Below are 23,393 nucleotides of genomic sequence, written 5' to 3' on the forward strand. Positions count from 1 at the left end.
AGAATAGAAATACAGGAATTAAAGGCAGAAAATTCAAAGTAAGAAAGGAATACCCAACACTCTTTCAAGGACATTCCCTACAAATATTAATAGAAATACTGTAGTAACCAGAAGGAGCATGGATTCAGGGAAGATGTGCTGCAGCATAATGTATAACCATGAAGCCTATTTTCTTCTATTGCAGCCTTCGACTTTAAATGTTTTTTACAATAGTCTTGCCAGTCATGCCCAGTATATAGTAGAAAAAGCATGTCTTAAAAAATATATATAGTTGTAACTTGTGGGAAGCATAACAATTACCAAAGATTATTGTGTTAAGTGTTACAGACATCTAAGAAAATTAGCTACATTTGGCATAAAACAAAAAAAAATAGAAAAAAATTTGTGGATATAGTTAGATTGCAGGTCTTCCCTGCACTGTAATGTACTAAATTTTGTGTAAAAATTATCTTGGGGGAAATTTTCATTGACCTAGTAAATACCTTTTAATTATTGTTCTATGGATGTATTCAAATGTGATAGAGGTATAGAACAAAGCACACTTGATGCATGGAAAGATACGTTTTCTATATTATTATCATAAACTCAACCTGATTTAATTAAATGAAGGATAATTGTCAGGCAAAGAAACAATAACCATCATTTTTGTTTTATATAGAGCTTACTCCCCATCAGTAAAATTGTTTCACTTTATTTATAAATCACAGGCTAGGTGGAGGAATATGGATTTATGCATATGATCTCTCACTCCTGAGGATCAATGGAAAGAAAAGGAATATAATGATTCAGTTACTAAACCCATTCTGTGACCTTACAGGTTTAAAAATTCTGGCCAGGTACTGCAAAGTCTTTAATAATAGTGCTTATAGATGATAGGTATGTAACAAATATCTAGGATCCTTGGAGTTTCAGTAAGAGTCTAATAAGAAGTGAAGTCATGAACTTGAACCTCTATGATGTATAGAGATATCTAGACTTTAAGTACAGCCTTTGGGGAAGAGCATTATAGGATTGAAGCTGTCAGAAGAGATCAAGCACTGCCTAATGAACAAAAAAAGCTTGCTAAAGCTGACACAGATTAAGTGTCTAGGAACAGTACACTCTTCCACAATAATGAGCCAAAAATAGCAGAAGTAGATAATATAAAAAGTTACATGTAAAATGAAACTGGCTTATAGCAACTAGAGCTTCTTAATTATCACCAAATATTTATTGAATAGCTACTTGAATAAGGTACATTGGTTGCAAATAATGAAATTGCACAATCTCTTCTCCAGGTGATGTGACAATCCAGTTAGACTTTTAACATCCTTGCATATATCAATAGAAAGAACCAAGGTCCATACTAAAGATCAAAAGAAAATTCTTTGTTGTTGTGAGGGTAAACCTGCAGTACGGACTCTGGTATTTATGCCAATTTTTCTCATTGTAGTATCCTTCTTTTGGTTCCTGAAAGAATATTACCACCTTCTTCTGAGGAACTCTTCTCTTACATGTAATATCTGAGATGGGGCTGCAACTCAGTGAACTGTGCCCTCTTATCACCCTCTGAGTCATAGGAAAGTGATTATGACCAGTTATTTCTCTGATCACAGTGATTGAGCTAGGTAGATTCCTTTCTGAGCCAGTTAAGAGTCTTCCTGGGATTTTATATGCAAAAGTTGGTGACAAAAATCTCTCCTTCTCTGGCTTATAATCTAGGATGATATAAAGTTGGAGTTACTTCTGGTTATATGCCACCCATCTGCTCTCATGCCGGAAGCCATCTGAAGTAGGAGACAATAGTCAAAATCCAAAGAGTAGCCAGGATGAGAGAGTAAAAGATCAGAGAGTGTCATTTCGGTGCTTGGACCCCTGCTGTCCTTCCCAGCTATATGAGCCAATATCTTTCCCACTCCCCTCCTTTTTTTTCATAAGCTAGTTGCAGTTGAGTCCTGACTAACATGCAGGCAGTAATACACTAGTAATAGTATATTACTATTATTCTGCATAGTTGAGTAATGCAGAAGTAAAAAGAGGTAGCATACAATGATTTGGTACTTTGTATGAGCCTGTACATGCTAGACGCAGGTTTCTAAAAAAAGAAAAAAAAAAGAAAAAAAAAAAGAATGTTTCAACTATCTTAATACCTAAGGAGAATTTTAAAAATGCCACTAAAAAAGTGCTTCATCACGTAAATGGGTAAAGTCAGGAAAGACCAGTGGTGTATCTCCTAGGGTCAAACAGCAAATCACTAGAAAACCTGAAACCCAGATCTTCTGCTTATAGTTCAATGACCTTTCCCCTATGTTACTATGCCAGTGATGAATTTCAACATTGTATTGGAAATTCTATTGGCATTGCAATCTGCAATTATGTCTGGACAAAATAAATCATTATAACAATAAATTCGGTATCTACATTACTGAAGGGCAAAAAATAAAGTCCTTTTTAGTGGACTTGTCTCATAAATATACAACAGGAAAGTAAGGGAAAATGGTTTGATGGAAAGAATACCTTGGATGTGCCTATTTATCCGTTGCAATAAAAAAGAGTGACATTCACTATTTCTGACATTCAGCTCTTCATTGGTCCTCTTGTTTCTTTTGAAAGCTGTGATGACAAATAGTCTTAATTGATAAAATGTTCTGCCAGTTTCCGGGTCACTCAGTGTTGTTCAGTCAGTCACATTAAGAGAGAGGGAGTCCCTTTATAAGGTTGACCCAGTATAATGTACTTATTAAAGTATTTGAAAACTCACAGTTTGTTTCTCTTGAGATAGCTGGTTGAAACATGAGAGATGTAATGCAAAACTTGATCATAGACTGTGGGAAAGTGACCACAATGATTAAAAAACTTGCACAGCAAACTAAAAATGGTAGGTGACAGATTTTAAAACACCATGGAAAGGTGCTTAGTTAAAAATGGATTTTTATCAAACAGTCCACTATCTTCTCATACAATTGGGGATAATGAAGGAGACTTCAATATTCCTTGCCAGATTCACATTTGAAATAGTAGACTTAGAGATCAGCTGGGAAAGAGGATGACTGTCTCTTAACACTCTCTTCTCCTTTTTTCTAAATGCCTGGACACCAACCATGCTCACACTGATGCTAACATGGACAGAGACTCATCTGCTCAAGTGTGCCATGAGCAAGTCTGGCCTCTTTTCTCTCATAAACACCTTTGTCCATTTCTTTTAACACCATCTACGGTTGCCTAGTCTGTGGTACCAGACTGCCATCTCTCTTGCCTGGATGGCTGCTGAAGCCTCATGGCTGTTTTTCCTGTTTCCACACGCTGCTGCCCTTTAGTCAGTGGTGTGTGCTAGGGCTGCCTTGTTTGGGCTATCAAGAGCCAGCTGTGCCCATCACTTTCCAACTTCACCTCCACCTTGGTAGCTTGAAATTGGCCATAGTGGGAATACTTACAGCACAGAAATTGGAATATGCTATACAAATCAGGACTTTTTATAATGTATATTTTCCAGAGAGCTAATTGTTAAACATTTATTAGTACACCACAGACTATAATTCATTCTCCATATAGATGCAAAAGTGATATTTAAAAAAATATAAATTATCTTATGTCATCTTCCTTCTTTAAAGTCTATAGTGATGTCCAGTAAGATCCAAATTGCTTACTGGATCCTGTAGACCCTAGGAGTTTCTGACCTCAGCCTACCCCATACTCTTGTTTCTTCCACTATCCATCTCACTTACTCACTATAGTCCCACCACCCATGTCTGCTTTACATGTCCTGGGATACCAGGTTCATGGTCATTTCATGCTAGGCCTGATCTGTTGGATTTCTATGTAACTAAGTTGTGCTTGTTAGTTAGGTTTCAGGATAAAAATTAGTTCCTCAGAGAGCTCTTCCATGACCACTCTGTCTTAAGTTGTTTTATGATACTATGTTTTTTTCTTCTTGATAATACATACTGTATGAAATGTTATGTATTTATTTTCTTTCTCCTGTATCATAAAGTATGCTTTGTAGGGGCACCTGGGTGGCTCAGTTGGTTAAGCGTCTGACTTCAGCTCAGGTCATGATCTCACGGTTCGTGGGTTCGAGCCCCGCATTGGGCTCTGTGCTGACAGCTCAGAGCCTGGAGCCTGCTTCGGATTCTGTATCTCCCTCTCTCTCTGCCCCTCCCCTGCTCGTGCTCTGTCTCCCTCTGTCTCAAAAATAAATAAACATTAAAAAAAAAGTGTGCTTTGAGAAAAAAAAAGGTCATGCTTTTTAGTTCCTCTTGCTGTGTTACCAGCACCGGGAAAAATGTATGGTTTGAAGTAGCAATTGAACACATTTGTTGAATTAACAATTGGATGAACCTATGTAGTTCACAACTACACAGTATAGTGTGTGGCATAACAATTTATTTGAATAAATGAATGAAAGGGTGAGTTGTTATATAAGTTAATTTAAGAACTTGTGATTGAAGTCTTATTTTTAATTTCATCCCATTCTCTGTGTATCTATCATAAGGCTCGAGAGGAGAAACCATACCTACCCATAGTGGTGAGAGGCTTGTAGTCTGAAGCTCAGGATATGCCTGTCAGTTTCCTGGAGGAAAATCTAAAGATATCCCCAGAACTTTAATTTGATGTTATTGACTCTAGAAATTGGTAGAGTCTAGGTTGTAGAGACTGACATGATCTATGCCTTTAAGTCTAGACTGTTTTGTTCCCAAAACATTATTTTTAAGACCGCTCTTGTAGTGTTGAAATGAGAGATGAGATCTCAAAAAACAAAAACAAAAAACAAAACCTTATCTTATGAGAGTATTTATTATTATAAGCATTTAGAATCTCCATAAGATTTCTTTTACCATTTGGCTATTAATGATGAGTTTGATAAAAGCTATAAATGACAGTCATAGTAGGTTTTGGAATAAACACACATGATCCTATAAGACCTCCTATACAGAGGGTACACCAGAATCTAGGTGAATAGCTCTTGCTCATCACTCTAAGGTGGCTCCCTTATGATGGCCACTTCTGAACCTGGACCACTCACTATTTCCTGTACTGCTAACTCACTGTTCCTCTATGAGGGGGTGCCCTTCTGACTTGCAACTTTAACTGGACCCATTTTGCTGCCACCTGCCACCCTTAAACTGAAGAAAATAACCCCCACACCCTCAGGGTACCCACTGTCCTTTTTGCCTAGGGATGATGAATGGTACCACTTCATTTCCACCAATTTTAATAGGGGAAGACCTTGGCATTGAGGTCATTGTTACTGGTATCATTTTCATTGTTTAGAAATCACAAGACAGAAGAAGAAGTATCTGCTTTGGGACAGATGGGCATTTTAATCCTTAATGCCCTACAGAAAGAAAACTTTATGGGCTTTTCAGAAGTTTTCCCACTGATACAGACCAACTTTTCTAATTGGGATATTGATCAGAGTTGGCAAGACATTGGTATATAAAGCATGTTTTTTTTGGTGGTGGGAGTCTGTCTGGTCACTCATTTCTCCCTAGCTGTATGCCTCTGAAATGAAAATCATGCCAAGAGATTTAAATTTCTTAATCTCTAAAAGTTAATGCTTAATACTAAGTACTCAGTGCTCAATACTCAGTACTCATTTACATAGACATTGCTCATTAGGGAAGCTGGGATATATTAATTTAAAGATTTTTGAAGTTTAGTTATACTTGATACTCTTTTCATGTATCTCTATGATTAAAGAGAACAGTTAGTATATGCTTAGATTCTATTTACTATACTGCCAGAAATCCTTTACATAGATTACCTCGCAATACATACCTTGCAATAACTCTATGCTATTTTACCCATTTGCAGGTTGGAAACCCAAAACCAGAGTTTAGGTAAGTTGTCCCAAATCGTACAACTAAAAGTAGAGGTAGCTTGAATTTGAACTCAGAATTTGAGTGGCAGGATTCAGAGCTACTGCTCCCTTTGCTAATGTCTATACAAATCTGCCTCTCAAAAGTTGACCATTGTGCCGGCGAAAGATGGAGGGCCAAACTGCAGACACTTACACTTCTGCACTCGTGTATACCCTGAATGTAATGGAGGTCACTTGTGCTCTCAGGAATCAAGAACACAGTGGAAAAAGCATTTGACTGAGAATGAAAAGAACCGTGATTTACTTCTGGTGTTTCTACTGAGTTGCCTTCTGACCTGTAAAATCAGAGAATAAGTTGTTAATGTGTGAAGTGAAAGGTTCGAACTGGAGCTGTGGTGTTCATACTCTGCTCCTATTCACCTTGAGATTCTGTAGAGGGGTAGCAGGGTTGGCTTCTGGGGTAAGGGAATGCCAAGGATGCAGAGTTTCTTCTTGGTGCTGGGAAGTGTTTCTACTTTAGTCTTATACCATGTTTTACCTTATGGAATTGGTTCAAAATATGTCTTGAGGAAGGCAGGATTCATTTTTGAAACCAGTTCCTTCCTGGCACTCCCTTACAGCAGTCCGGCCTTACTTTCATTTGCCTGTTATTCTAATAATCTATCACCTTCCAGAGAGAGCTAAGGTTAGTTTCAAAATAACATGAATTTCCTTGGACTTTTGGAGGGAGACAATGTTCTTGTTTTCTTTTTTTTTCAATATATGAAATTTATTGTCAAATTGCTTTCCATACAGCGCTCAGTACTCATCCCAAAAGGTGCCCTCCTCAATACCCATCACCCACCCTCTCCTCCCTCCCACCCCCCATCAACCCTCAGTTTGTTCTCAGTTTTTAATAGTCTCTTATGCTTTGGCTCTCTCCCACTCTAACCTCTTTTTTTTTTCCTTCCCCTCCCCCATGGGTTTCTGTTAAGTTTCTCAGGATCCATATAAGAGTGAAACCATATGGTATCTGGCTTTCTCTGTATGGCTTATTTCACTTAGCACAACACTCGCCAGTTCCATCCACGTTGCTACAAAGGGCCATATTTCATTCTTTCTCATTGCCACGTAGTACTCCATTGTGTATATAAGCCACAATTTCTTTATCCATTCATCAATTGATGGACACTTAGGCTCTTTACATAATTTGGCTATTGTTGAGAGTGCTGCTGTAAACATTGGGGTACAAGTGCCCCTATGCATCAGCACTCCTGTATCCCTTGGGTAAATTCCTAGCAGTGCTATTGCTGGGTCATAGGGTAGGTCTATTTTTAATTTTTTGAGGAACCTCCACACTGTTTTCCAGAGCGGCTGCACCAGTTTGCATTCCTACAAACAGTGCAAGAGGGTTCCCATTTCTCCACATCCTCTTCAGCATCTATAGTCTCCTGATTTGTTCATTTTGGCCACTCTGACTGGCGTGAGGTGATATCTGAGTGTGGTTTTGATTTGTATTTCCCTGATGAGGAGCGACGTTGAGCATCTTTTCATGTGCATGTTGGCCATCTGGGTGTCTTCTTTAGAGAAGTGTCTATTCATGTTTTCTGCCCATTTCTTCACTGAATTATTTGTTTTTCGGGTGTGGAGTTTGGTGAGCTCTTTATAGATTTTGGATACTAGCCCTTTGTCTGATATGTCATTTGCAAATATCTTTTCCTTCCCACTCCGTTGGTTGCCTTTTAGTTTTGTTGGTTGTTTCCTTGGCAGTGCAGAAGCTTTTTATCTTCATAAGGTCCCAGTAGTTCATTTTTGCTTTTAATTCCCTTGCCTTTGGGGATGTGTCAAGTAAGAAATTGCTATGGCTGAGGTCAGAGAGGTCTTTTCCTGTTTTCTCCTCTAGGGTTTTGTTGGTTTCCTGTCTCACCTTCAGGTCCTTTATCCATTTTGAGTTTATTTTTGTGAATGGTGTGAGAAAGTAGTCTAGTTTCAATTTTCTGCATGTGGCTGTCCAGTTCTCCCAGCACCATTTGTGAAAGAGAGTGTCTTTTTTCCATTGGATATTCTTTCCTGCTTTGTCAAAGATTTGTTGGCCATACGTTTGCGGGTCTAGTTCTTGGGTTTCTGTTCTATTCCATTGGTCTATGTGTCTGTTTTGGTGCCAATACCATGCTGTCTTGATGATTACAGCTTTGTAGTAGAGGCTGAAGTCTGGAATTGTGATGCCTCCTGCTTTGGTCTTCTTCTTCAAAATTACTTTGGCTATTCACGGCCTTTTGTGGTTCCATATGAATTTTAGGATTGCTTGTTCTAGCTTCGAGAAGAATGCTGGTGCAATTTTGATTGGGATTGCATTGAATGTGTAGATAGCTTTGGGTAGTATTGACATTTTGACAATATTTATTCTTCAAATCCATGAGCACGGAATGTTTTTCCATTTCTTTATATCTTCTTCAATTTCCTTCATAAGCTTTCTATAGTTTTCAGCATACAGATCTTTTACATCTTCAGTTAGATTTATTCCTAGGTATTTTATGCTTCTTGGTGCAATTTTGAATGGGATCAGTTTCTTTATTTGTCTTTCTGTTGCTTCATTGTTAGTGTATAAGAATGCAACTGATTTCTGTACATTGATTTTGTATCCTGCAACTTTGCTAAATTCATGTATCAGTTCTAGCAGACTTTTGGTGGAGTCTATCGGATTTTCCACGTATAATATCATGTCATCTGCAAAAAGCGAAAGCTTGACTTCATCTTTGCCAATTTTGATGCCTTTGATTTCCTTTTGTTGTCTGATTGCTGATGCTAGAACTTCCAACACTATGTTAAACAACAGTGGTGAGAGTGGGCATCCCTGTCGTGTTCCTGATCTCAGGGAAAAAGCTCTCAGTTTTTCCCCATTGAGGATGATGTTAGCTGTGGGCTTTCATAAATGGCTTTTCTGATGTTTATGTATGTTCCTTCTATCCCTACTTTCTCAAGGGTTTTTATTAAGAAAGGGTGCTGGATTTTGTCGAAGGCCTTTTCTGCATCGATTGACAGGATCATATGGTTCTTCTCTTTTCTGTTATTAATGTGCTGTATCATGTTGATTGATTTGCGAATGTTGAACCAGCCCTGCATCCCAGGAATGAATCCCACTTGATCATGTGAATAATTCTTTTTATATGCCATTGAATTCGATTTGCTAGTATCTTATTGAGAATTTTTGCATCCATATTCATCAGGGATATTGGCCTGTAGTTCTCTTTTTTTACTGGGTCTCTGTCTGGTTTATGCTGGCTTCATAGAATGAGTCTGGAAGTTTTCCTTTCCTTTCTATTTTTTGGACTAGCTTGAGAAGGATAGGTATTATCTCTGCTTTAAACGTCTGGTAAAACTCCCCTGGGAAGCCATCTGGTCCTGGACTCTTATTTGTTGGGAGATTTTTGATAACCGATTCAATTTCTTCACTGGTTATGGGTCTGTTCAAGCTTTGTATATCCTCCTGTTTGAGTTTTGGAAGTGTGTGGGTGTTTATGAATTTGTCCATTTCTTCCAGGTTGTCCAGTTTGTTGGCATATAATTTTTCATAGTATTACCTGATAACTGCTTGTATCTCTGAGGGATTGGTTGTAATAATTCCATTTTCATTCATGATTTTATCTATTTGGGTCATCTCCCTTTTCTTTTTGAGAAGCCTGGCTAGAGGTTTATCAATTTTGTTTATTTTTTCAAAAAACGAACTCTTGGTTTCGTTGATCTGCTCTACAGTTTTTTTAGATTGTATATTGTTTATTTCTGCTCTGGTCTTTATTATTTCTCTTGTTCTGCTGGGTTTAGGCTGTCTTTGCTTCTGCTTTGTTCTGCTTCTGTTTCTTTTAGGTGTGCTGTTAGGTTTTGTATTTGGGATTTTTCTTGTTTCTTGAGATAGGCCTGGATTACAATGTATTTTCCTCTCAGGACTCCCTTTGCTGCATCCCAAAGCGTTTGGATTGTTGTATTTTCATTTTCCTTTGTTTCCATATATTTTTAAATTTCTTCTCTAATTGCCTGGTTGGCCAGTTCATTCTTTAGTAGGGTGGTCTTTAACCTCCATGCTTTTGGAGGTTTTCCAGACTTTTTCCTGTGGTTGATTTCAAGCTTCATAGCATTGTGGTCTGAAAGTATGCATGGTATGATTTCAATTCTTGTATACTTATGAAGGGCTGTTTTGTGACCCAGTATGTGATCTATCTTGGAGAATGTTCCATGTGCACTGGAGAAGAAAGTATATTCTGTTGCTTTGGGATGCAGAGTTCTAAATATATCTGTCAAGTCCATCTGATCCAATGTATCATTCAGGGCCTTTGTTTCTTTATTGACTGTGTGTCTCGATGATCTCTCCATTGCTGTAAGTGGAGTGTTAAAGTCCCCTGCAATTACCACATTCTTATCAATAAGGTTGCTTATGTTTGTGAGTAATTGTTTTATATATTTGGGGGCTCCTGTATTCGGCGCATAGACATTTATAATTGTTAGCTCTTCCTGATGGATAGACCCTGTAATTGTTATATAATCCCCTTCTTCATTTCTTGTTACAGCCTTTAATTTAAAGTCTAGTTTGTCTGATATAAGTATGGCTACTCCAGCTTTCTTTTGGCTTCCAGTGGCATGATAAATAGTTCTCCATCCCCTCACTCTCAATCTGAAGGTGTCCTCAGGTCTAAAATGAGTCTCTTGTAGACAGTAAATAGATGGGTCTTTTTTATCCATTCTGATACCCTATATCTTTTGGTTGGTGCATTTAGTCCATTTACATTCATAGTTATTATAGAATGATACGGGTTTAGAGTCATTGTGATGTACATATGTTTCATGCTTATAGCGATGTCTCTGGTACTTTGTCTCACAGGATCCCCCTTAGGATCTCTTGTAGGGCTAGTTTAGTGGTGACGAATTCCTTCAGTTTTTGTTTGTTTGGAAAGACCTTTATCTCTCCTTCTATTCTAAATGACAGACTTCTGGATAAAGGATTCTCAGCTGCATATTTTTTCTGTTCATCACATTGAAGATCTCTTGCCATTCCTTTCTGGCCTGCCAAGTTTCAGTAGAGAGATGGGTCACGAGTCTTACAAGTCTCCCTTTATATGTTAGAGCACTTTTATCCCTAGCTGCTTTCAGAATTTTCTCTTTATCCTTGTATTTTGCCAGTTTCACTCTGATATGTCATGCAGAAGATCGATTCAAGTTACGTCTAAAGGGGGTTCTCTGTGCCTCTTGGTTTCAATGCCTTTTTCCTTCCCCAGATCAGGGAAGTTCTCAGCTATTATTTCTTCAAGTACCCCTTCAGCACCTTTCCCTCTCTCTTCCTCCTCTGGAATACCAATTATGCATAGATTATTTCTCTTTAGTGCATCACTTAGTTCTCTAATTTTCCCCTCATACTCCTGGATTTTTTTTATCTCTCTTTTTCTCAGCTTCTTCTTTTCCATAATTTTATCTTCTAGTTCACCTATTCTCTCCTCTGCCTCTTCAATCCGAGCCGTGGTCATCTCCATTTTATTTGGCAGCTCATTAATAGCATTTTTTAGCTCCTCCTGGCTGTTCCTTAGTCCCTTGATCTCTGTAGCAAGAGATTATCTGCTGTCCTTTATACTGTTTTCAAGCCCAGCGATTAATTTTATGACTATGATTCTAAATTCCCTTTCTGTTATATTGTTTAAATCATTTTTGATCAGTTCGTTAGCTGTCGTTATTTCTTGGACATTTTTTTGAGGGGAATTCTTCCGTTTCATCATTTTGGATAGTCCCTGGAGTGGTGTGGGACTGCGGGGCACATCCCCTGTGCTATCTTGAATGACTTGCATTGGTGGGCGGGGCCACAGTCAGACCTGATGTCTGCCCCCAGCCCACCGCTGGGGCCACAGTCAGACCAGTGTGTGCCTTCTCTTTCCCTCTTCTAGGGGCGGGATTCACTGTGGGGTGCCGTGGCCCATCTGGGCTACTTGCACACTGCCAGGCTTGTGGTGTTGGGGATCTGGTGTATTAGCTGGGGTGGATCGGCAAGGTGCACAGGGGTGGGAGGGGTAGGCTCAGCTTGCTTTTCCTTTGGAGATCCACTTTGGGAGGGGCCGGGAGGGAGTCAGACCCACTGGAGGGATGGATCCGCAGAAGCGCAGCGTTGGGTGTTTGCGCGGTGCAAGCACTTTCCCTGACAGGAACTGGTTCCCTTTGGGATTTTGTCTGGGGGATGGGTGAGGGAGATGGCGCTGGTGAGCACCTTTGTTCCCCAGCCAAGCTGAGCTCTGTCGTCCGGGGCTCAACAACTCTCCCTCCCGTTGTCCTCCAACCCTCCTGTTCTCTGAGCAGAGCTGTTAACGTATAACCTCCCAGATGTTAAGTCCCGCTTGCTGTCAGAACACACTCCGTCCGGCCCTCTGCTTTTGCAAGCCAGACTCGGGGCTCTGCTTGGCTGGCAGGTTGCCCCTTCACCCTGGCTCCCTCCTGCCAGTCCCTGTAGCGTGCACCGCCTCTCTGCCCTTCCTACCCTCTTCCGTGGGCCTCTTGTCTATGCTTGGCTCCAGAGAGTCCATTCTGCTAGTCTTCTGGTGGTTTTCTGGGTTATTTAGGCAGGTGTGGGTGGAATCTAAGTGATCCACAGGATGCGGTGAGCCCAGCATCCTCCTACGCCGCCATCTTCCCCCAAGTAACCTGTTCTTGCTTTCTTATTCAAACTTTGTGATGCTAATGATGAAACTTTAAGCCTAATGGGACTGGAATTTTGTTTTGTTTTTTCATAGCAGCTAAGAAGTACCTTCCAAATTATAAAACATAAATGGTCACTTTTTCAAACTGTGCATATTCTAAATGTGTACATACACACACAATGCCAGTAATAATCTTTAGCTGAGTCTTTTGCTATTTATTATTCATATTAAAGGGAATGTGCATGTGAATGCACACATGTGCACACACACACACTTTTTTTTTCCACTTCCTGGCGATCCTACCTCCCTCTTTCCATGACACTCAGCAGGTGAACCCACCCTAACTAGGTTTAGGTACACATCACTTCGATAACTATTCTAGGCTCTAAACAAAGGGCAAATAAAATATACAACACATATTTATTAGTACTCAATACTCTAGAAGCCATGGGGGTTTGCAGAGAAACACAAGACACCTATGTCCTCTAGGATCTTAGCACACATGAAACATTAGCAGGCAACATATAATTAACTGTTAAATTATCTGACACAGGCTGTTAAGTATAATGGGAATTTCAGAGAAGAGGAAGATAAATGAGAGCTAATGAAGTCAAATAAGGCTTTGGGGGAGGTGAAACTTGAACTGGATCTTTAAGGGTGGGTCTCATTTCAGTTGACAGTAAGAATATGAGGAGGAAGTTCTTGTTCTGGATCTATAGTGACTTTAATGACTTGATGCACATCACAAAGGGTATAATTTGAAAAGCACCCAGGGAACTCTTTTGTTGTATCACATATGAAAAATATCTTCCTATTAGATGTAATACCACATTTATCTCTCAACATATAAATATTTGGGGAGATTATAATACATTAAGATAGGTTACCTTTTATTTATACCTTAGCTAAATACAGTTAACGTAATTTCCTTCCACTGAAAATTGTGTAGACTGGGAAGGACTTGATGTCACATGTCTCAGTGTCTCCTGTATCAGGGTCCACCAGGAGATTTGTTCTTATCTCCCAAGCCTCAGCAACAGGAAACAACTTGGTTCACTTAGATAAACTGTTTTTGTTTCCTTATGAGAAAGGGGAACCATAGGTATGACTAGTTTAGTAGTGATGGAAACTTTAGGCTGCTTTTTTCCCTTATAACTTTCTTGTAAGCCTTTATCTTCTATGCGTGTATAACCCAAGCATCAGGCTCCTCTTACTCATGTCCAGGTTTGCCATCTTAATGTATGTACCAGTAAAGGGAGAAGTATTTCCATCATCCTCCGAGTCATTCAGGTGTTAGTTGCTTTTCTGCATCATTTCCTCATCAGGATCAATTTTGAGACATGATTCCCATTGCAAAGACTGCTAGTTATCTGCTCTTTGTTTCGTCTTGTTCCTCAGTAGTAGAATCTTTGGTAGTTAGCGAGATATATATCTGCCTATAATAAAGATCACTTCCCCAGATTTCCTTGCTGTGAGTATACCCATGTGATGTGAGCAGTAGTGCATGCATCTTACATGCACTTCATAAGGAAGTGGGTACGCTCTTGTTTGTTGCTTCTCCTGTCTGTTAGGATATAAATGTATTATCAAAGTTTCTAGTTGCCATTGTGGACAATGAGATGACCCTGGGAATGTAGGTCATCTATGGAGGACAATAAGAAAATAGTACCAATCTGAAAAGATGAGTGTACAGAATAATGGAAAAGATGAATAAAGTGTGTTTGGGCAGTGCTTGCCACATAAAAACTATTCAATAAATATTTGTTGATTTCATTTTAGATTGAATTCTGACTTTTTTGGGGGAAGACCATGTGTTTGTATATGTGTGTTCTAACCCTTATTTATTAGGTATCAGAAGAATATAGCATCAGAGCATCAGATTGTACTCAGAAGGAACCAGACTTGGAAAGACCACATCCACCGAACTATACGAGTGTCCAGCCTGGGTTGCCATGGTAGAGGTTCCATGACATTGTACCGGATTGGATGGCTCAGATTTGGATAAATGTGTTGCAGAGGAATAGAAGATGGATCTTGTGAGAGACCAGCCTCTAATATTTGGAGAGATAAGTTAAGCTTCAAGTAATAAAGGCCCAAAATAACACAGAGCTTAAAAGAGACATTTTTGTTCTCTTTCATTTGAAGGTTTGTGTAGCTGCTTTTAAAGATCTGATGAGATATTTTAGAAAAGTTGCTGTTTTTCTCCTTGGTCTATGGGGAAATTGCAGGAGAGGTGTAATTCTTGCAGTTAAGTGTATTTTCTTGGATCTAACAATTAATTTAAAAATACGTTTTATAAACACACTTTCATAAGTGTCCTTAAATCATTGATGGGCTAAGTGGGGCATAACAATAAAAATAGTTAGAACTGAGAAACTGCAAGATTTAATGGGAGAGGGGGCAGGAAGAAGCCTTTCTGGAAGCTGCAGTGTTAATACATATTCCAGGAGACTGAGTGCAGCACCCTGAGGGTAACAAGAAGGCACTGGCCTAGGTGTCGGGAGAGCAAGATACTGAGGGGACCAGGGCCCTTGGGTCAGCTCTGCCATCTCACTTTTGCTTCTCTTGATTCAGATTTTATTTTTATTAATGAGCATTACTGTAGTATAATATCTATGATAGATTTTTAACATTTACTGAGTGCCAGCATGGTACAGATACGCAGATATGTTCCAAAGGAAAGAAAAGGTTTTTAAAATCTCCTATTGTGAAGGTCAATTTATTTGTTTAGACTTAAGAAAAAATAGTAATGCATCCTATAACAAGCTTTCTCTCCAAATCAATGTGCAATGTGGGAGTTCTAGTGAGCATTTAAGGACTGAGAAAAATAATAAAAACAGGGAGAGAAAGCATAAACACAAAGCAGGTTCATCAGCTAATAGAAATCTTTGTGTTTACTTCGTCCCTCATGAAGAATAAGATAGGCCAACTCTGTTCTTCTGTGCACAGTGAAGTACTGAGAATCTAATGCGAATTTCCTAATTTATTCCCTGTAATATAAAATGGGAACGAAGGATTGCCTGAAAGTGAAAAAGTATTGTGGGTGGAGATAAAGGAGGAATCTGCAATTCCCAAATGATGTGGCTTAGTGAAGGTGGCCTAGTTCAATTCCGTGTGGTTTATATGTATTTAAGGACTTTTTTCTTTTTAATATACATTGACCTCCTTTGTGATAGGTAAGGGTATCAGAAACCAACTGAAGCTAGATTAAGAAAAAAAAATGAGGGTTATTATAAGAAAGCGGGGATAATGTGTGAAAATTAAAGGCAGGTATGAAGCCAGACTTCAGAAGCCAGGAGGCAGGAAAAGGAAAGCCATCAGGATCAGTGCAGAGCTCTGGGTTTTGACTGCTTCTCTCTTTACTTGTGCTCTGGTCTCTCCTTGTCCATCACATGGCAAAATAGGTCATCTCACAGCTCACATGTTTCTATGTTATAGTTCCATGAACTGTGGGTGGCTTCCTCATTGGCCAAATCAGGAATCTCAGGAGAGAGAAGCTGAGCAGTTTGAATCGATGTCCACCTTTGTCCCAGATAGCTATGGGCAGGGATGAGAGACATCAGGGTCATGTGGTAAAACAGAGCTGCCAGGAGCCTACCTCACTGTATTCATGGGAGTTATTTTCAGAGAACGTGATTTGGCCCATGGCCTAGGCAGGCACTGCATACGACAAAGTGCTGTGTTTATTTAGTGCTCAGCCCCGAAGAGACTGCTTAACTCCTGTATGTTGCTCTGAAACAAAATGGTAAATAAAAAGAGAAGGATTTTTCATTTACTTCCTTGTATTAACTTCATGTCTTACAAATTTTGCTATTCTAGGTCAGCGTAAAGGAACAAAGTGAGCTCTTATTAATTTGGTATATTCACTTTGGAGGGTAAATTCTGAACTGCCCGATCTCTCCATGTTGTGAGGATTTCACTCTAGGCAAATTTAGAGCAGAGATAACTGAAGATAGACAGTTTATTTCATACATGTTTTTAAGCAGTGGGACCTGTGATTCATGTGTTTATAACCCATCATTGATACCTAGGGACAGATTTAGAATCTCCCGTAGCAATTTCCCTGTCATCAAACAACTTCACAGACCATATTGGAAAAAAAAAAGAAAATCGGCAGACAACATCTAGCCACTTTGAGGGTGTATTTACAAAGGGAATGCAATTATCAGCCTATATTTGTAGAATATATGCCTTGTGAAATAATTCCTCAGCAGTCTTTGGATTGCCTTTTGTTTGGTGCTGAGGCCTCAGAGTCAATCTCTATTGAGATTAGTGAAAATGAGGAAAGCAGCTGCAGAGCCAGGATTTATTTGCATACCTGATCATGTCAACTAAGTCTTCTAGAATCTAGAAGAATGGCACTTAGTTTAGCATGCATGGAGCCACCTTCTTTAAGCAAGCAGAGAGCAAATATCGAAGGAGACAGTGCTTAGTTTTCAGAGGCCAAAAAAAAAAAAAAATTAATCTCTTATTTTTGCTACTCACAGATCATTCCTGGATGTGAGACTCCCGGCTACTAAGACGGAAACCATTAACCAAGATTTTTTTTTTTTGATAGGGAGTGGTCTAAGTTAATTGCTCATGAGATGACCTAGATACTGTTGAGATAACCAGCTTAAATTGGGGCCAGTTATTATGCATCAAGAAATATTAAGTAAGACACAGATTATCTCTCAACTCCAAATAACTGAAAAGATCCCCCCCACCAAAATCAACTTGGTAACTTCTAAAAATAATATGAATCTTTTGAAAATGATGAATTAGGTGATATGAGTTTGTTTTAGAATAACACAAGAAGTTATTAGAGGGTTCGCATGAAATAAACCTTGTCCTACCACACCCTGCAACTAAGAGAGGCCACGTGATTTTTAAAACTTTTTAAATTTATTTTTGAACTGTGTATGATGTTTAAATATTTTTAAATTACTTTATGTACAAGAAGCTGTGCATATTTAATGTGTATTATTTGGGTTTGGAGGACTTGACTTTTTTTTAGGCTAAAAGGAAGAGAGTATGATTGTTTTTGAAATATTATTTTTTGGATTTTTTGTTTCGTATTCAGTTAGTTTCTAATAAAAATGCATATGAAATGTTAAAAATTGCATAGAAGATAAGATTTGAATGGGTGAAATTACAGCAGAAATCCATTAGATTGACAACACACAAGGCAAAGAAAGGATACAGACTCATTCAAGGGTAACAGTGTGGTGATGTCAGGAATGATTCTAAAGTTATTGTTTAGTGTGTGTGTGTGTGTGTGTGTGTGTGTGTGGTGGTGGTGGTGGTGATGGTTGTAGGGGTATATATGTATTTTTCTTAACCTGAATGGCAAATAAGAATAGAAATCTTTTTCATATCTCTGACTTAATATCCTGACAATCTTGATATTCTGAATCAGAGCAACAAAATAGCATGCTTTTATTTATTTGATATATTCTCTTTGGAGACTAAATTTATGGTATGACATTTATTGTCATATTTTAGTAAGATGTTTTTGCACGAGGTATTCTGAAACCTCTATTTTCTAAGACAGGGAGAGCTGTTAAAGAATGACTAAACTAATTTTATGTATTTCAGAATCTATTTTTACTTTGAAATTTCTGACATAATATTTTCTAGTCTCTTTTCCCCTCTCTTTTACATAGTACACTTCATTTCCTTCAATTCATGATTATTAAGAACCCTATATAGCTCAAATGAACAAATGTCTGGCTTAAAATGTGGTGGCGAATTCCTGTCTTATCTTGACTTTACACATATTATGCATATCCTGTCATCAGGGAATGATTTCATCGTTTTGGTTGCCTCCAAAGCTTACAATACTCTTACACCCAAATGTTTTGTTGGCTGAGCATGATCCCTGGATGGAGAACGGTTGTGTTCTAATTCCAGATATTGATTGACCATGTGTTACTTTGGGAAGAACAGCCGACTTATTTTCCTTAGCAGGATAATGAGAAAATTACTGACCTCTCAAGAGAGGTTTGGCAAATGGAGAATTACAAAATGCTTTGCATCAGAAGTGCTAAATATTCTTCTAAGTGCTTTCATTTTTCTTGGCATAGCAGTGTTCATTTGTGGACTGTTTTATGGGAAGACTTTCACCAAGGAGCACATATGTCTTTGCTTTGGCCACTACAAACGTCTGTACATTTGAGAGGACCTGACCAAAAAGGGAATTCTAGAACTACAAAAATGCCCTGACAGAATCTAACCATGTGCTTATTAAGGAGGACACTGAGAGCTCCCATGCCATATTTTCCAGATGGATTCACTGTAATACCTGCAACTTAGCCAATCTGAATCTTTGCCTACTCACTTTTAGACAGTCTCCTAATTGGGTCATTACTGGGAAAGGTAGGAAACAGTGTAACTGAGATCATATGGGACTCCTAGCACAGTGAAGGGAATTGCAGTACTGCTGGAGGCATGGCAGTCCAAAACAACCAGGGCTGTTCCAGTATTGGCAAACACTTTAAAGATAAAATAAATGGGGGATCAACCAACATTTCATTTGTCATTGTCTCAATAGCCCAAGGCGGAGCTCTGTTTTGCCAGCCACACTATCAAATGGGAACTGCATTTGTTTTCTTGACAGTGCAGTTGGTTGTAAGGCCAGCTCCAGCTCACTTGCCCTTGGCTAACTGCTTTTCTCTGGTGCATCTTCACAGCCATTTGCTCATAACATAAGGTCTCCAAGCACACTGGGGTTTGTGTTGGTTGGGATAGCATTTAGTTGCACTAGAATCGAAGACCTGCAGGGGCCCCCAGGTTTGACTAAGCAGAAGTCATTCTGAAGAGATAGCTGCCTACCATCTTTTAAAACACATGCACACACACAAGAAAATGAAAGAATTGTCATACGCCTCAAAGTTTAGTGAAGGATAGAGCTGTTAGTATACTTAGCATCCCCTCCCTCACTGTCACACTGTAAGTAACTAAGTTCTGGCCTTAGTTCTAAGACAAGGTATATAATCTTAGACAAATCATCATCTCTGTGAGGCAGGATCCTATAAATAAAACAAAAATTATAATCTCTCCTCTGATCCACACTGATCTCAGATATTTCTGAGATTTGATTAGAACTTAATATACTGTACATGTTTGTATGGAACAAAGAATTGACTAAGTTGATAACTGTTGAAGTTGGGTGGTAGGTACATGGACGTTCATTATGATATTTTCCACATGTATTTGAAGTATTCTATAATAAAGCTTTTAAAATATAGTAAGTGAGGGGCACTTGGGTGGCTCAGTTGGTTAAAGCATCTGACTTTGGCTCAGGTTATGATCTTTCTTTGAGTTTGAGCCCCACATTAGGCTCTTTGCTGTCAGCGCAGAGCCCTCTTTGGATCGTTTCTATTTGTCTCTCTCACTCTCTCAAAAATAAATAAACATTAAAAAAAAACTTAAAAAATATAATAAGTGAAAATAAAAACTGGCTCTGCCTCTTTCTCAGCAGAGTTATAGGTGAGACTCACAGAAGATAATGTGTAAAAGTGTTTTGTGAATAGTAAACGACAAGAGCAAGTATATTTTTAAAAATATATATCTCCAGGGTATCCACATCAGACTTACCGGATGTATTGAAAATATAGTTGCAGAGTTCCACAGACATATGGAATCAGATATGATGGCAGTGTATCCCAGAGGACTCTCCATTTTTTTAATACTTTTTTTTTATTTACACCCAAATTAGTTAGCATATAGTGCAACAATGATTTCAGATTTCAGATTCATAGATTCCTTAATGCCCCTTATCCATTTAGCCCACCCCCCCCCAACAACCCCTCCAGTAACCCTTTGTTTATTCTCCATATTTGAGTGTCTTATGTTTTGTCCCCTCCCTGTTTTTATATTATTTTTGCTTCCCTTCCCTTATGTTCATCTGTTCTGTGGAGGACTCCCATTTTTAAGTAGCCCTTCATACGTCTCATTTCAGAGGATGTTTCTACATTATTGAATTTAAAAAGTATGTATTCCGTAAGTCCTTGTTAACATTATTCAGGTCTTTGAGTGATCAGGAAATTGCTTCTAGGGAGTTGAAGACCTGTTATCTATGAAGCTTGGAGTCTCTAGGCTAACCCTCCCCGCCCCCAATCTATTATTTGAACCCTGATTCCTGACTGTTGATTAAGTCTCAAGTTCATGGTCTCTGCTGTCTCTACCATGGTCCCATTTGGTTATCAAACTTTATGCAGGATTTATTCAAAATATGCTGGGCCCTCTTGCTTATAGATCATAATCTTTGGCCTCAATCTTGCCATCATATGATTGTCGGTAGATTTTAATCTGCCCGACAACACCTTTTACCAAAACACTGCCCAGGCACCCTCTGGGTTAATTCATTCAGTTCTCAACTGTTGAACACCTTTTATGTGATAGCAGTTCTCTAGGTGCTAGCAAACATTAAACATAAAATTCCTTTCCTCATGGAATTCGCATTGTAGATTTGAAGATTTTATCTTTGAGCAAATAGGTCAGATGATACAATTCAGATAGTGGTAAGTGCCAAGAATAAAATTACTGGGGGAAGAGGGTTTTAGAGAGGGTTTTAGAGTTACAGTTGTCATTCTCTGAGAATGAAGTATTTAAACAGAGACCTAAGATGAGAAAGAGAAGGTGGTAGAATTGGTGGAAGAGCTGAAACAGTAAGTGCAAAGGCCCTGAGGCAGGAATGAATTTAGTTTCAAGTAATAATAGCAAGGAGGCTACCATGGCTGCATTTTAATGATGAAGGATCAAAGTGGAAAGTGATGAGGCTGGAGGGAGAGGGCCAGGGGCTAGATCCTGTAAGGATTTGGAGGATGTGATAAAGATTTTGGATTTTATTTTTTTATTTTTATTTTTTTAAAGTTTATTTTATTTTTTGAGAGAGAGAGAGCGAGGAGAGAAAGGCAGAGAGAAAGAAACGTGGAGCCCATTGAAGAGCTCAATCTGTCACCTGTAACCTGAGACAATATCAAGAGTCAAACACCTAACTGACTGAGCCACCCAGGCACCCAAGATTTTGGATTTTAAAAACTGGTTATGGCTACTGATCATGTTTCCATCAGTCTAATCAAGTATTGCCATATCATCTAAAGCCTGATAACCCTGCAGAAGCTGTGGCTTATTCCATAGTTCCCTATAGTGCTCAAAGGAACAACATTAAAAATATGTAAATTGTTTATAATTTTCTATAATTCATACTCAGAAAAAAAATAGAAAAAACCTGCTCCTTCATGTTCTCCATTACAGACTGATACCTACTTTTCCCTGAACATAATCCTTACAACTGCCAGGAAACTACCTGGAGAAATGTTCCCTTCACCCACAAGTGCACAAGCATGCAGCTACCAGATTGGGCCACTAGATGGTGGCTTATATCAGTACCGTGGAACTATGCGGTTTCTATTTGACAAAGGAATCAAAGAATAAGTATTTTAAAGACAAACGAAATAGATGTGCATTTAAAATTTCTTTGGATGAAACGATTAGAGAAAGAAAGAAAACATAACATCCTGCAGCCTGCTTTTTGTTCAGTTTACCTTTTTCCTTGGGAGGATTTTTGGCTTCTTGGAGAATGGTCTTGTGACATGGAATACTCATATCCTCATGACCCCACTGGTCTTGGCTATGACTATGGAATAAGTTCCCCCTACTCCTCATTCACCTTGCTGCTCATTTGGGGTTCCCTGGAAATTTTTTTTCTTGCTGTCTTATATTTTCCTAGATGATTTCATTCACTCCCCTGGCTTCCATCATGAAATATTTATGTGAATGATGGCTACAGTTAATATTTTTAGCTGGTATTCTCCAGATCCCCAGACCTATAATTCTAACTGCTCTTTAATGGCAGGTAGATGGTCTTAGGTACTTCAAACTTGATGAACTTTTAACCAAATTCATATTATTTTTTCTTTACCACTTCCTTTCCCGGAAATGCTTTTCTTCCTATCTCAGTTAATGGTGTTGCAACTTAATCAGTTGTCTTAGAGAGAAATCTGTGAGTTATTGACTTCTGCCTCCTGCTCACTCCCCATATTCACTTTGCTTTGAGGAACTGTTGATTTTATCTCTGAAATGCCTTGAAAGTACATTTATTCTTTTTATTTTCTCACCTCTGTCATTGTTTCTATTCATGTAATAAATCCTTAACCAAATCTGTTTTCTATTTTACAGTCCAAACATTGTCCACACAATCTTCAGAAGAATCTTACCCAAACTAAGGCTTGAACTAGTCACTTCTTTGCTTTAAATTATTTTCCTCAGATAATACAGTCCAAACCCCATATTATTCTACTGTTCAAATCTTTCAAGTAATGGCTCCACTCACCTTCCCAGCCTCTTTCTGGCCTCTCCATCCCACACAGCCATGTTGAGTATTTGGAGGCCCTGGTTGTGCCATTGACTTTCATGACTGTGTCCCTTTCTTTGCACATGTTTTTTGTCCTGGAACTCCTGTCTCCTCCCTGTTGGCTTTCCGTTTTCCATCTTCCCTGCAAAGTCTAGTAAGGCTTATCCCTTCATTCCATAAAATTATTCTCCATGATCCCATGATCCTCATACACGTTAACTGTACTGTTTGTCCAGAGGGAGTATACTTATTAATTTATATATCTGCATCCTGCCACTGAACTGAGACTTGCTTTCCAGCAGAAAGTGGAAATATTTGCCAGCAGAAAGATTTTCAGCAGAAAGATTTGCCATCTTTGTGTCTCTAGCATTTCCATAAGTCTGGAAATGCCTTAGATGGTCAATAACTCTTGTTTTAATGAATGGAAAAAATGAAAAAAAAATCTGATTTCCTCTGCATCTTTCCCAGCAGGCAGGAAAGGCCTTCCCCTGTTCCTTTTTCTCTTGCACTTGTACTCATGGATATTTTTACATGAGAAAAAAAAGGAAAATAGATCTCTGGAGACATGATCTTCCAGACACAGAAAGCAGACCATCTTGGAAGGGAA

At 38.7% G+C, this 23,393-nt stretch overlaps 1 pseudogene; it reads right to left on the minus strand.

Annotated features, from left to right (window-relative positions):
• LOC122490976 overlaps nucleotides 1-22,806 on the minus strand; it is a 31,927-nt pseudogene extending 9,121 nt beyond the window's left edge.
• Between the last annotated feature and the right edge of the window lie 587 nt (nucleotides 22,807-23,393).

This window comes from Prionailurus bengalensis, chromosome C2 (assembly GCF_016509475.1).
Source record: "Prionailurus bengalensis isolate Pbe53 chromosome C2, Fcat_Pben_1.1_paternal_pri, whole genome shotgun sequence".
In the NCBI taxonomy this organism is placed as follows: Eukaryota; Metazoa; Chordata; class Mammalia; order Carnivora; family Felidae; genus Prionailurus; species Prionailurus bengalensis.